Genomic DNA, 14,163 nt, shown 5'->3' on the forward strand with positions numbered 1-14,163 from the left:
GATTCAAGCAAGCCGGGCTGAAGACGGCTGTAATGCCAGAAACCGGTCCTCGGAAGCTTGTTTCCGGTCCAGGGAAGGCATGGCTTGGCAGTTTGGGCTGGACTGTTCCCATGAGGCACAGGGTCAGACTGATTTGCATATAGCCATGTCTAAACTGGGGTGGCAGAGTGGGCTAAAGAATGGTGATTGATCAAACCCATATCTTTTGACTGGGTGTGAGTGTTTGATTGGTTCAGATGCTCCGTCCATCACCACCCCCTTTTGTACCGCTGTTGGCTGCCATAAGTGTGGCAGGGTATGCTCAGACGTGAGTCCCTTGCTCACTTTACCATTGGATAAAAGCAAGCCGGGCTGAAGACGGCTGTAATGCCAGAAACCGGTCCTCGGAAGCTTGTTTCCGGTCCAGGAAAGGCATGGCATGGCAGTTTGGGCTGGACTGTTTTCATGAGGCACAGGGTCAGACTGATTTGCATATAGCCATGTCTGAACTGGGGTGGCAGAGTGGGCTAAAGAACGGTGATGGATCAAACCCAGATCTTTTGACTGGGTGTGAGTGTTTGATTGGTTCAGATGCTCCTTCCATCACCACCCCCTTTTGTACCGCTTTTGGCTGCCATAAGTGTGGCAGGGTATGCTCAGACGTGAGTCCCTTGCTCACTTTGCCACTGGATTCAAGCAAGCCGGGCTGAAGACGGCTGTAATGCCAGAAACCGGTCCTCGGAAGCTTGTTTCCGGTCCAGGGAAGGCATGGCTTGGCAGTTTAGGCTGGACTGTTCCCATGAGGCACAGGGTCAGACTGATTTGCATATAGCCATGTCTGAACTGGGGTGGCAGAGTGGGCTAAAGAACGGTGATGGATCAAACTCAGATCTTTTGACTGGGTGTGAGTGTTTGATTGGTTCAGATGCTCCGTCCATCACCACCCCCTTTTGTACCGCTTCTGGCTGCCATAAGTGTGGCAGGGTATGCTCAGACGTGAGTCCCTTGATCACTTTGCCACTGGATTCAAGCAAGCCGGACTGAAGACGGCTGTAATGCCAGAAACCGGTCCTCGGAAGCTTGTTTCCGGTCCAGGGAAGGCATGGCTTGGCAGTTTGGGCTGGACTGTTCCCATGAGGCACAGGGTCAGACTGATTTGAATATAGCCATGTCTGAACTGGGGTGGCAGAGTGGGCTAAAGAACGGTGATGGATCAAACCCAGATCTTTTGACTGGGTGTGAGTGTTTGATTGGTTCAGATGCTCCGTCCATCACCACCCCCTTTTGTACCGCTTTTGGCTGCCATAAGTGTGGCAGGGTATGCTCAGAAGAGAGTCCCTTGCTCACTTTGCCACTGGATTCAAGAAAGCCGGGCTGAAGATGGCTGTAATGCCAGAAACCGGTCCTCGGAAGCTTGTTTCCGGTCCAGGGAATGCATGGCTTGGCAGTTTTGGGCTGGACTGTTCCCATGAGGCACAGGGTCAGACTGATTTGCATATAGCCATGTCTGAACTGCGGTGGCAGAGTGGGCTAAAGAACGGTGATGGATCAAACCCAGATCTTTTGACTGGGTGTGAGTGTTTGATTGGTTCAGATGCTCCTTCCATCACCACCCCCTTTTGTACCGCTTTTGGCTGCCATAAGTGTGGCAGGGTATGCTCAGACGTGAGTCCCTTGCTCACTTTGCCACTGGATTCAAGCAAGCCGGGCTGAAGACGGCTGTAATGCCAGAAACCGGTCCTCGGAAGCTTGTTTCCGGTCCAGGGAAGGCATGGCTTGGCAGTTTGGGCTGGACTGTTCCCATGAGGCACAGGGTCAGACTGATTTGCATATAGCCATGTCTAAACTGGGGTGGCAGAGTGGGCTAAAGAATGGTGATTGATCAAACCCAGATCTTTTGACTGGGTGTGAGTGTTTGATTGGTTCAGATGCTCCGTCCATCACCACCCCCTTTTGTACCGCTGTTGGCTGCCATAAGTGTGGCAGGGTATGCTCAGACGTGAGTCCCTTGCTCACTTTACCATTGGATAAAAGCAAGCCGGGCTGAAGACGGCTGTAATGCCAGAAACCGGTCCTCGGAAGCTTGTTTCCGGTCCAGGAAAGGCATGGCATGGCAGTTTGGGCTGGACTGTTCCCATGAGGCACAGGGTCAGACTGATTTGCATATAGCCATGTCTGAACTGGGGTGGCAGAGTGGGCTAAAGAACGGTGATGGATCAAACCCAGATCTTTTGACTGGGTGTGAGTGTTTGATTGGTTCAGATGCTCCTTCCATCACCACCCCCTTTTGTACCGCTTTTGGCTGCCATAAGTGTGGCAGGGTATGCTCAGACGTGAGTCCCTTGCTCACTTTGCCACTGGATTCAAGCAAGCCGGGCTGAAGACGGCTGTAATGCCAGAAACCGGTCCTCAGAAGCTTGTTTCCGGTCCAGGGAAGGCATGGCTTGGCAGTTTGGGCTGGACTGTTCCCATGAGGCACAGGGTCAGACTGATTTGCATATAGCCATGTCTGAACTGGGGTGGCAGAGTGGGCTAAAGAACGGTGATGGATCAAACCCAGATCTTTTGACTGGGTGTGAGTGTTTGATTGGTGCAGATGCTCCGTCCATCACCAGCCCCTTTTGTACCGCTTTTATCCACCACAAGTGTGGCAGGGTATGCTCAGACGTGAGTCCCTTGCTCACTTTGCCACTGGATTCAAGCAAGCCGGGCTGAAGACGGCTGGAATGCCAGAAACCGGTCCTCGGAAGCTTGTTTCCGGTCCAGGGAGGACATGGCTTGGCAGTTCGGGCTGGACTGTTCCCATGAGGCACAGGGTCAGACTGATTTGCATATAGCCATGTCTGAACTGGGGTGGCAGAGTGGGCTGAAGAACGGTGATGGATTAAACCCAGATCTTTTGACTGGGTGTGAGTGTTTGATTGATTCAGATGCTCCGTCCATCACCACCCCCTTTTGTACCGCTTTTGGCCACCACAAGTGTGGCAGGGTATGCTCAGACGTGAGTCCCTTGCTCACTTTGTCACTGGATTCAAGCAAGCCGGGCTGAAGACGGCTGTAATGCCAGAAACCGGTCCTCGGAAGCTTGTTTCCGGTCCAGGGAAGGCATGGCTTGGCAGTTTGGGCTGGACTGTTCCCATGAGGCACAGAGTCAGACTGATTTGCATATAGCCATGTCTGAACTGGGGTGGCAGAGTGGGCTAAAGAACGGTGATGGATCAAACCCAGATCTTTTGACTGGGTGTGAGTGTTTGATTGGTGCAGATGCTCCGTCCATCACCAGCCCCTTTTGTGCCACTTCTGGCTGCCATAAGTGTGGCAGGGTATGCTCAGACGTGAGTCCATTGATCACTTTGCCACTGGATTCAAGCAAGCCGGGCTGAAGACGGCTGTAATGCCAGAAACCGGTCCTCGGAAGCTTGTTTCCCGTCCAGGGAAGGCATGGCTTGGCAGTTTGGGCTGGACTGTTCCCATGAGGCACAGGGTCAGACTGATTTGAATATAGCCATGTCTGAACTGGGGTGGCAGAGTGGGCTAAAGAACGGTGATGGATCAAACCCAGATCTTTTGACTGGGTGTGAGTGTTTGATTGGTTTAGATGCTCCGTTCATCACCACCCCCTTTTGTACCGCTTTTGGCTGCCATAAGTGTGGCAGGGTATGCTCAGAAGTGAGTCCCTTGCTCACTTTGCCACTGGATTCAAGCAAGCCGGGCTGAAGACGGCTGTAATGCCAGAAACCGGTCCTCGGAAGCTTGTTTCCGGTCCAGGGAAGGCATGGCTTGGCAGTTTGGGCTGGACTGTTCCCATGAGGCACAGGGTCAGACTGATTTGCATATAGCCATGTCTGAACTGCGGTGGCAGAGTGGGCTAAAGAACGGTGATGGATCAAACCCAGATCTTTTGACTGGGTGTGAGTGTTTGATTGGTTCAGATGCTCCTTCCATCACCACCCCCTTTTGTACCGCTTTTGGCTGCCATAAGTGTGGCAGGGTATGCTCAGACGTGAGTCCCTTGCTCACTTTGCCACTGGATTCAAGCAAGCCGGGCTGAAGACGGCTATAATGCCAGAAACCGGTCCTCGGAAGCTTGTTTCCGGTCCAGGGAAGGCATGGCTTGGCAGTTTGGGCTGGACTGTTCCCATGAGGCACAGGGTCAGACTGATTTGCATATAGCGATGTCTGAACTGGGGTGGCAGAGTGGGCTAAAGAATGGTGATTGATCAAACCCAGATCTTTTGACTGGGTGTGAGTGTTTGATTGGTTCAGATGCTCCGTCCATCACCACCCCCTTTTGTACCGCTGTTGGCTGCCATAAGTGTGGCAGGGTATGCTCAGACGTGAGTCCCTTGCTCACTTTACCATTGGATAAAAGCAAGCCGGGCTGAAGACGGATGTAATGCCAGAAACCGGTCCTCGGAAGCTTGTTTCCGGTCCAGGAAAGGCATGGCATGGCAGTTTGGGCTGGACTGTTCCCATGAGGCACAGGGTCAGACTGATTTGCATATAGCCATGTCTGAACTGGGGAGGCAGAGTGGGCTAAAGAACGGTGATGGATCAAACCGAGATCTTTTGACTGGGTGTGAGTGTTTGATTGGTTCAGATGCTCCTTCCATCACCACCCCCTTTTGTACCGCTTTTGGCTGCCATAAGTGTGGCAGGGTATGCTCAGACGTGAGTCCCTTGCTCACTTTGCCACTGGATTCAAGCAAGCCGGGCTGAAGACGGCTGTAATGCCAGAAACCGGTCCTCGGAAGCTTGTTTCCGGTCCAGGGAAGGCATGGCTTGGCAGTTTGGGCTGGACTGTTCCCATGAGGCACAGGGTCAGACTGATTTGCATATAGCCATGTCTGAACTGGGGTGGCAGAGTGGGCTAAAGAATGGTGATTGATCAAACCCAGATCTTTTGACTGGGTGTGAGTGTTTGATTGGTTCAGATGCTCCGTCCATCACCACCCCCTTTTGTACCGCTGTTGGCTGCCATAAGTGTGGCAGGGTATGCTCAGACGTGAGTCCCTTGCTCACTTTACCATTGGATTAAAGCAAGCCGGGCTGAAGATGGCTGTAATGCCAGAAACCGGTCCTCGGAAGCTTGTTTCCGGTCCAGGAAAGGCATGGCATGGCAGTTTGGGCTGGACTGTTCCCATGAGGCACAGGGTCAGACTGATTTGCATATAGCCATGTCTGAACTGGGGTGGCAGAGTGGGCTAAAGAACGGTGATGGATCAAACCCAGATATTTTGACTGGGTGTGAGTGTTTGATTGGTTCAGATGCTCCGTCCATCACCACCCCCTTTTGTACCGCTTTTGGCTGCCATAAGTGTGGCAGGGTATGCTCAGACGTGAGTCCCTTGCTCACTTTGCCACTGGATTCAAGCAAGCCGGGCTGAAGACGGCTGTAATGCCAGAAACCGGTCCTTGGAAGCTTGTTTCCGGTCCAGGGAGGGCATGGCTTGGCAGTTTGGGCTGGACTGTTCCCATGAGGCACAGGGTCAGACTGATTTGCATATAGCCATGTCTGAACTGCGGTGGCAGAGTGGGCTAAAGAACGGTGATGGATCAAACCCAGATCTTTTGACTGGGTGTGAGTGTTTGATTGGTTCAGATGCTCCTTCCATCACCACCCCCTTTTGTACCGCTTTTGGCTGCCATAAGTGTGGCAGGGTATGCTCAGACGTGAGTCCCTTGCTCACTTTGCCACTGGATTCAAGCAAGCCGGGCTGAAGACGGCTGTAATGCCAGAAACCGGTCCTCGGAAGCTTGTTTCCGGTCCAGGGAGGCATGGCTTGGCAGTTTGGGCTGGACTGTTCCCATGAGGCACAGGGTCAGACTGATTTGCATATAGCCATGTCTGAACTGGGGTGGCAGAGTGGGCTAAAGAACGGTGATGGATCAAACCCAGATCTTTTGACTGGGTGTGAGTGTTTGATTGGTTCAGATGCTCCTTCCATCACCACCCCCTTTTGTACCGCTTTTGGCTGCCATAAGTGTGGCAGGGTATGCTCAGACGTGAGTCCCTTGCTCACTTTGCCACTGGATTCAAGCAAGCCGGGCTGAAGACGGCTGTAATGCCAGAAACAGGTCCTCGGAAGCTTGTTTCCGGTCCAGGGAAGGCATGGCTTGGCAGTTTGGGCTGGACTGTTCCCATGGGGCACAGGGTCAGACTGATTTGCATATAGCCATGTCTGAACTGGGGTGGCAGAGTGGGCTAAAGAACAGTGATGGATCAAACCCAGATCTTTTGACTCGGTGTGAGTGTTTGATTGGTTCAGATGCTCCGTCCATCACCACCCCCTTTTGTACCGCTTTTGGCTGCCATAAGTGTGGCAGGGTATGCTCAGACGTGAGTCCCTTGCTCACTTTGCCACTGGATTCAAGCAAGCCGGGCTGAAGACGGCTGTAATGCCAGAAACCGGTCCTTGGAAGCTTGTTTCCGGTCCAGGGAAGGCATGGCTTGGCAGTTTGGGCTGGACTGTTCCCATGAGGCACAGGTTCAGACTGATTTGCATATAGCCATGTCTGAACTGGGGTGGCAGAGTGGGCTAAAGAACGGTGATGGATCGAACCCAGATCTTTTGACTGGGTGTGAGTGTTTGATTGGTGCAGATGCTCCGTCCATCACCAGCCCCTTTTGTACCGCTTTTATCCACCACAAGTGTGGCAGGGTATGCTCAGACGTGAGTCCCTTGCTCACTTTGCCACTGGATTCAAGCAAGCCGGGCTGAAGACGGCTGTAATGCCAGAAACCGGTCCTCGGAAGCATGTTTCCGGTCTAGGGAAGGCATGGCTTGGCAGTTTGGGCTGGACTGTTCCCATGAGGCACAGGGTCAGACTGATTTGCATATAGCCATGTCTGAACTGGGGTGGCAGAGTGGGCTAAAGAACGGTGATGGATTAAACCCAGATCTTTTGACTGGGTGTGAGTGTTTGATTGATTCAGATGCTCCGTCCATCACCACCCCCTTTTGTACCGCTTTTGGCCACCACAAGTGTGGCAGGGTATGCTCAGACGTGAGTCCCTTGCTTACTTTGTCACTGGATTCAAGCAAGCCGGGCTGAAGACGGCTGTAATGCCAGAAACCGGTCCTCGGAAGCTTGTTTCCGGTCCAGGGAAGGCATGGCTTGGCAGTTTGGGCTGGACTGTTCCCATGAGGCACAGGTTCAGACTGATTTGCATATAGCCATGTCTGAACTGGGGTGGCAGAGTGGGCTAAAGAACGGTGATGGATCAAACCCAGATCTTTTGACTGGGTGTGAGTGTTTGATTGGTGCAGATGCTCCGTCCATCACCAGCCCCTTTTGTACCGCTTTTATCCACCACAAGTGTGGCAGGGTATGCTCAGACGTGAGTCCCTTGCTCACTTTGCCACTGCATTCAAGCAAGCCGGGCTGAAAACGGCTGTAATGCCAGAAACCGGTCCTCGGAAGCTTGTTTCTGGTCCAGGGAAGGCATGGCTTGGCAGTTTGGGCTGGACTGTTCCCATGAGGCACAGGGTCAGACTGATTTGCATATAGCCATGTCTGAACTGGGGTGGCAGAGTGGGCTAAAGAACGGTGATTGATCAAACCAGATCTTTTGACTGGGTGTGAGTGTTTGATTGGTTCAGATGCTCCGTCCATCACCACCCCCTTTTGTACCGCTTTTGGCTGCCATAAGTGTGGCAGGGTATGCTCAGACGTGAGTCCCTTGCTCACTTTGCCACTGGATTCAAGCAAGCCGGGCTGAAGACGGCTGTAATGCCAGAAACCAGTCCTCGGAAGATTGTTTCCGGTCCAGGAAAGGCACGGCTTGGCAGTTTGGGCTGGACTGTTCTCATGAGGCACAGGGTCAGACTGATTTGCATATAGCCATGTCTGAACTGGGCTGGCAGAGTGGGCTAAAGAACGGTGATGGATCAAACCCAGATCTTTTGACTGGGTGTGAGTGTTTGATTGGTGCAGATGCTCCGTCCATCACCAGCCCCTTTTGTACCGCTTTTATCCACCACAAGTGTGGCAGGGTATGCTCAGACGTGAGTCCCTTGCTCACTTTGCCACTGGATTCAAGCAAGCCGGGCTGAAGACGGCTGTAATGCCAGAAACCGGTCCTCGGAAGCATGTTTCCGGTCTAGGGAAGGCATGGCTTGGCAGTTTGGGCTGGACTGTTCCCATGAGGCACAGGGTCAGACTGATTTGCATATAGCCATGTCTGAACTGGGGTGGCAGAGTGGGCTAAAGAACGGTGATGGATTAAACCCAGATCTTTTGACTGGGTGTGAGTGTTTGATTGATTCAGATGCTCCGTCCATCACCACCCCCTTTTGTACCGCTTTTGGCCACCACAAGTGTGGCAGGGTATGCTCAGACGTGAGTCCCTTGCTCACTTTGTCACTGGATTCAAGCAAGCCGGGCTGAAGACGGCTGTAATGCCAGAAACCGGTCCTCGGAAGCTTGTTTCCGGTCCAGGGAAGGCATGGCTTGGCAGTTTGGGCTGGACTGTTCCCATGAGGCACAGGTTCAGACTGATTTGCATATAGCCATGTCTGAACTGGGGTGGCAGAGTGGGCTAAAGAACGGTGATGGATCAAACCCAGATCTTTTGACTGGGTGTGAGTGTTTGATTGGTGCAGATGCTCCGTCCATCACCAGCCCCTTTTGTACCGCTTTTATCCACCACAAGTGTGGCAGGGTATGCTCAGACGTGAGTCCCTTGCTCACTTTGCCACTGCATTCAAGCAAGCCGGGCTGAAAACGGCTGTAATGCCAGAAACCGGTCCTCGGAAGCTTGTTTCTGGTCCAGGGAAGGCATGGCTTGGCAGTTTGGGCTGGACTGTTCCCATGAGGCACAGGGTCAGACTGATTTGCATATAGCCATGTCTGAACTGGGGTGGCAGAGTGGGCTAAAGAACGGTGATTGATCAAACCAGATCTTTTGACTGGGTGTGAGTGTTTGATTGGTTCAGATGCTCCGTCCATCACCACCCCCTTTTGTACCGCTTTTGGCTGCCATAAGTGTGGCAGGGTATGCTCAGACGTGAGTCCCTTGCTCACTTTGCCACTGGATTCAAGCAAGCCGGGCTGAAGACGGCTGTAATGCCAGAAACCAGTCCTCGGAAGATTGTTTCCGGTCCAGGAAAGGCACGGCTTGGCAGTTTGGGCTGGACTGTTCTCATGAGGCACAGGGTCAGACTGATTTGCATATAGCCATGTCTGAACTGGGCTGGCAGAGTGGGCTAAAGAACGGTGATGGATCAAACCCAGATCTTTTGACTGGGTGTGAGTGTTTGATTGGTTCAGATGCTCCGTCCATCACCACCCCCTTTTGTACCGCTTTTGGCTGCCATAAGTGTGGCAGGGTATGCTCAGACGTGAGTCCCTTGCTCACTTTGCCACTGGATTCAAGCAAGCCGGGCTGAAGACGGCTGTAATGCCAGAAACCGGTCCTCGGAAGCTTGTTTCCGGTCCAGGGAAGGCATGGCTTGGCAGTTTGGGCTGGACTGTTCCCATGAGGCACAGGGTCAGACTGATTTGCATATAGCTATGTCTGAACTGGGGTGGCAGAGTGGGCTAAAGAACGGTGATGGATCACACCCAGATCTTTTGACTGGGTGTGAGTGTTTTTGATTGGTTCAGATGATCCGTCCATCACCACCCCCTTTTGTACCGCTTTTGGCTGCCATAAGTGTGGCAGGGTATGCTCAGACGTGAGTCCCTTGCTCACTTTGCCACTGGATTCAAGCAAGCCGGGCTGAAGACGGCTGTAATGCCAGAAACCGGTCCTCGGAAGCTTGTTTCCGGTCCAGGAAAGGCACGGCTTGGCAGTTTGGGCTGGACTGTTCCCATGAGGCACAGGGTCAGACTGATTTGCATATAGCCATGTCTGAACTGGGGTGGCAGAGTGGGCTAAAGAACAGTGATGGATCAAACCCAGATCTTTTGACTGGGTGTGAGTGTTTGATTGGTTCAGATGCTCCGTCCATCACCACCCCCTTTTGTACCGCTTTTGGCTGCCATAAGTGTGGCAGGGTATGCTCAGACGTGAGTCCCTTGCTCACTTTGCCACTGGATTCAAGCAAGCCGGGCTGAAGACGGCTGTAATGCCAGAAACCGGTCCTCGGAAGCTTGTTTCCGGTCCAGGGAAGGCATGGCTTGGCAGTTTGGGCTGGACTGTTCCCATGAGGCACAGGTTCAGACTGATTTGCATATAGCCATGTCTGAACTGGGGTGGCAGAGTGGGCTAAAGAACGGTGATGGATCAAACCCAGATCTTTTGACTGGGTGTGAGTGTTTGATTGGTGCAGATGCTCCGTCCATCACCAGCCCCTTTTGTACCGCTTTTATCCACCACAAGTGTGGCAGGGTATGCTCAGACGTGAGTCCCTTGCTCACTTTGCCACTGGATTCAAGCAAGCCGGGCTGAAGACGGCTGTAATGCCAGAAACCGGTCCTCGGAAGCTTGTTTCCGGTCCAGGGAAGGCATGGCTTGGCAGTTTGGGCTGGACTGTTCCCATGAGGCACAGGGTTAGACTGATTTGCATATAGCCATGTCTGAACTGGGGTGGCAGAGTGGGCTAAAGAACGGTGATGGATCAAACCCAGATCTTTTGACTGGGTGTGAGTGTTTGATTGGTGCAGATGCTCCGTCCATCACCAGCCCCTTTTGTACCGCTTCTGGCTGCCATAAGTGTGGCAGGGTATGCTCAGACGTGAGTCCCTTGATCACTTTGCCACTGGATTCAAGCAAGCCGGGCTGAAGACGGCTGTAATGCCAGAAACCGGTCCTCGGAAGCTTGTTTCCCGTCCAGGGAAGGCATGGCTTGGCAGTTTGGGCTGGACTGTTCCCATGAGTCACAGGGTCAGACTGATTTGAATATAGCCATGTCTGAACTGGGGTGGCAGAGTGGGCTAAAGAACGGTGATGGATCAAACCCAGATATTTTGACTGGGTGTGAGTGTTTGATTGGTTCAGATGCTCCGTTCATCACCACCCCCTTTTGTACCGCTTTTGGCTGCCATAAGTGTGGCAGGGTATGCTCAGAAGTGAGTCCCTTGCTCACTTTGCCACTGGATTCAAGCAAGCCGGGCTGAAGACGGCTGTAATGCCAGAAACCGGTCCTCGGAAGCTTGTTTCCGGTCCAGGGAAGGCATGGCTTGGCAGTTTTGGGCTGGACTGTTCCCATGAGGCACAGGGTCAGACTGATTTGCATATAGCCATGTCTGAACTGCGGTGGCAGAGTGGGCTAAAGAACGGTGATGGATCAAACCCAGATCTTTTGACTGGGTGTGAGTGTTTGATTGGTTCAGATGCTCCTTCCATCACCACCCCCTTTTGTACCGCTTTTGGCTGCCATAAGTGTGGCAGGGTATGCTCAGACGTGAGTCCCTTGCTCACTTTGCCACTGGATTCAAGCAAGCCGGGCTGAAGACGGCTGTAATGCCAGAAACCGGTCCTCGGAAGCTTGTTTCCGGTCCAGGGAGGCATGGCTTGGCAGTTTGGGCTGGACTGTTCCCATGAGGCACAGGGTCAGACTGATTTGCATATAGCCATGTCTGAACTGGGGTGGCAGAGTGGGCTAAAGAACGGTGATGGATCAAACCCAGATCTTTTGACTGGGTGTGAGTGTTTGATTGGTTCAGATGCTCCTTCCATCACCACCCCCTTTTGTACCGCTTTTGGCTGCCATAAGTGTGGCAGGGTATGCTCAGACGTGAGTCCCTTGCTCACTTTGCCACTGGATTCAAGCAAGCCGGGCTGAAGACGGCTGTAATGCCAGAAACAGGTCCTCGGAAGCTTGTTTCCGGTCCAGGGAAGGCATGGCTTGGCAGTTTGGGCTGGACTGTTCCCATGGGGCACAGGGTCAGACTGATTTGCATATAGCCATGTCTGAACTGGGGTGGCAGAGTGGGCTAAAGAACAGTGATGGATCAAACCCAGATCTTTTGACTGGGTGTGAGTGTTTGATTGGTTCAGATGCTCCGTCCATCACCACCCCCTTTTGTACCGCTTTTGGCTGCCATAAGTGTGGCAGGGTATGCTCAGACGTGAGTCCCTTGCTCACTTTGCCACTGGATTCAAGCAAGCCGGGCTGAAGACGGCTGTAATGCCAGAAACCGGTCCTTGGAAGCTTGTTTCCGGTCCAGGGAAGGCATGGCTTGGCAGTTTGGGCTGGACTGTTCCCATGAGGCACAGGTTCAGACTGATTTGCATATAGCCATGTCTGAACTGGGGTGGCAGAGTGGGCTAAAGAACGGTGATGGATCGAACCCAGATCTTTTGACTGGGTGTGAGTGTTTGATTGGTGCAGATGCTCCGTCCATCACCAGCCCCTTTTGTACCGCTTTTATCCACCACAAGTGTGGCAGGGTATGCTCAGACGTGAGTCCCTTGCTCACTTTGCCACTGGATTCAAGCAAGCCGGGCTGAAGACTGCTGTAATGCCAGAAACCGGTCCTCGGAAGCATGTTTCCGGTCTAGGGAAGGCATGGCTTGGCAGTTTGGGCTGGACTGTTCCCATGAGGCACAGGGTCAGACTGATTTGCATATAGCCATGTCTGAACTGGGGTGGCAGAGTGGGCTAAAGAACGGTGATGGATTAAACCCAGATCTTTTGACTGGGTGTGAGTGTTTGATTGATTCAGATGCTCCGTCCATCACCACCCCCTTTTGTACCGCTTTTGGCCACCACAAGTGTGGCAGGGTATGCTCAGACGTGAGTCCCTTGCTCACTTTGTCACTGGATTCAAGCAAGCCGGGCTGAAGACGGCTGTAATGCCAGAAACCGGTCCTCGGAAGCTTGTTTCCGGTCCAGGGAAGGCATGGCTTGGCAGTTTGGGCTGGACTGTTCCCATGAGGCACAGGTTCAGACTGATTTGCATATAGCCATGTCTGAACTGGGGTGGCAGAGTGGGCTAAAGAACGGTGATGGATCAAACCCAGATCTTTTGACTGGGTGTGAGTGTTTGATTGGTGCAGATGCTCCGTCCATCACCAGCCCCTTTTGTACCGCTTTTATCCACCACAAGTGTGGCAGGGTATGCTCAGACGTGAGTCCCTTGCTCACTTTGCCACTGCATTCAAGCAAGCCGGGCTGAAAACGGCTGTAATGCCAGAAACCGGTCCTCGGAAGCTTGTTTCTGGTCCAGGGAAGGCATGGCTTGGCAGTTTGGGCTGGACTGTTCCCATGAGGCACAGGGTCAGACTGATTTGCATATAGCCATGTCTGAACTGGGGTGGCAGAGTGGGCTAAAGAACGGTGATTGATCAAACCAGATCTTTTGACTGGGTGTGAGTGTTTGATTGGTTCAGATGCTCCGTCCATCACCACCCCCTTTTGTACCGCTTTTGGCTGCCATAAGTGTGGCAGGGTATGCTCAGACGTGAGTCCCTTGCTCACTTTGCCACTGGATTCAAGCAAGCCGGGCTGAAGACGGCTGTAATGCCAGAAACCAGTCCTCGGAAGATTGTTTCCGGTCCAGGAAAGGCACGGCTTGGCAGTTTGGGCTGGACTGTTCCCATGAGGCACAGGGTCAGACTGATTTGCATATAGCCATGTCTGAACTGGGCTGGCAGAGTGGGCTAAAGAACGGTGATGGATCAAACCCAGATCTTTTGACTGGGTGTGAGTGTTTGATTGGTTCAGATGCTCCGTCCATCACCACCCCCTTTTGTACCGCTTTTGGCTGCCATAAGTGTGGCAGGGTATGCTCAGACGTGAGTCCCTTGCTCACTTTGCCACTGGATTCAAGCAAGCCGGGCTGAAGACGGCTGTAATGCCAGAAACCGGTCCTCGGAAGCTTGTTTCCGGTCCAGGGAAGGCATGGCTTGGCAGTTTGGGCTGGACTGTTCCCATGAGGCACAGGGTCAGACTGATTTGCATATAGCTATGTCTGAACTGGGGTGGCAGAGTGGGCTAAAGAACGGTGATGGATCACACCCAGATCTTTTGACTGGGTGTGAGTGTTTTTGATTGGTTCAGATGATCCGTCCATCACCACCCCCTTTTGTACCGCTTTTGGCTGCCATAAGTGTGGCAGGGTATGCTCAGACGTGAGTCCCTTGCTCACTTTGCCACTGGATTCAAGCAAGCCGGGCTGAAGACGGCTGTAATGCCAGAAACCGGTCCTCGGAAGATTGTTTCCGGTCCAGGAAAGGCACGGCTTGGCAGTTTGGGCTGGACTGTTCCCATGAGGCACAGGGTCAGACTGATT

The sequence above is a fragment of the Lissotriton helveticus genome, chromosome 3_2 (assembly GCF_964261635.1).
Source record: "Lissotriton helveticus chromosome 3_2, aLisHel1.1, whole genome shotgun sequence".
NCBI classification, from domain to species: Eukaryota; Metazoa; Chordata; class Amphibia; order Caudata; family Salamandridae; genus Lissotriton; species Lissotriton helveticus.